The sequence below is a fragment of the Trachurus trachurus genome, assembly GCF_905171665.1.
Source record: "Trachurus trachurus genome assembly, chromosome: 8".
In the NCBI taxonomy this organism is placed as follows: domain Eukaryota; kingdom Metazoa; phylum Chordata; class Actinopteri; order Carangiformes; family Carangidae; genus Trachurus; species Trachurus trachurus.
Window position 1 is genome coordinate 28,050,406 of NC_139905.1, and position 1,687 is coordinate 28,052,092.

Genomic DNA, 1,687 nt, shown 5'->3' on the forward strand with positions numbered 1-1,687 from the left:
TCCACACCTGGTCTACACCTGGTCTACACCTGGTCAAAACCTGGTCTACACCTGGTCTACACCTGGTCTACACCTGGTCAAAACCTGGTCTACACCTGGCCTACACCTGGTCAAAACCTGGTCTACACCTGGTCCACACCTGGCCGACACCTGGTCTACACCTGGTCTACACCTGGTCTACACCTGGCCTACACCTGGTCTACACCTGGTCTACACCTGGTCTACACCTGGCCTACACCTGGTCTACACCTGGTCTACACCTGGCCTACACCTGGTCTACACCTGGCCTACACCTGGTCTACACCTGGTCTACACCTGGCCTACACCTGGTCTACACCTGGCCTACACCTGGTCTACACCTGGCCTACACCTGGCCTACACCTGGTCTACACCTGGTCTACACCTGGTCTACACCTGGCCTACACCTGGCCTACACCTGGTCTACACCTGGTCAAAACCTGGTCCACACCTGGCCGACACCTGGTCTACACCTGGTCTACACCTGGCCTACACCTGGTCTACACCTGGTCTACACCTGGTCTACACCTGGCCTACACCTGGCCTACACCTGGTCTACACCTGGTCTACACCTGGCCTACACCTGGTCTACACCTGGTCTACACCTGGCCTACACCTGGTCTACACCTGGCCTACACCTGGTCTACACCTGGCCTACACCTGGTCTACACCTGGCCTACACCTGGCCTACACCTGGTCTACACCTGGTCTACACCTGGCCTACACCTGGCCTACACCTGGTCTACACCTGGTCAAAACCTGGTCCACACCTGGCCTACACCTGGTTTACACCTGGTCTACACCTGGCCAAAACCTGGTCTACCACGGCACGTGTGAGCCACAGGGTGGTGCAGGACAGGAAGTAGTTGGACTGAGGTCTGGCAGGATGTTTTTGGCAAAGAAACAAAAATGTCCACATACAGTAAATACATGACAAGCCCCGCCCCTCTGTGGCAGTAGGCCACTTTCTGCTCACAAAATAAGATACATTTACATAAAAACATGTTATAACTTTGACCCCAGTTGTAAAGGCAATAAAGCTGTAGTTAGAGATTCTACTGTGATGGAGCGCTAGAGCCACTGAAAAAAAAGAAGAAAAAAGGATGAAGTTTCAGCTTTGTCTTAATGTTTGGACACAAGTCAGAATTTAAAAAGAAAAAAAAAGCAACATTGCGACTCGTAATTTCCAAAATAAAAGTTGTGATATTATGAGATCAATGTTGTTACTGTTACCTTTTAGTTTTAGATAATGTTTGACATTGATAATAATTTGAATTCTCTGTTGTAGCAAACAGAGCAGCAGAGTGGGACAGAATGTGGAGGATTTGAAGGTTTCAGGTTTCAGCAGCTCATTGCAAACTGAGTGTAGCCCAGTGTGAGACAGTGCAACACTTCACCTGTGTAAAGACACTGGTGTCATGTCACTAGTGCACAGACAACAGAGCTGCGTATCTGACTGTACACAGTCCAGTGATACAACAGGATGTTTTTACATGTCTAAAAACATGACATGTAACATATAACGTGTCTTGATTATAAAACGACAGCTGTCTTTTTATCCGACTGAAATTTGTAATTTTAATAAAACAGCCAATTAACAAGATAATTGACTGTTTTTGTAAAATTACAAATTTCTGTTGTCATTTCTTTGCTCTCATAGTTAGAACTA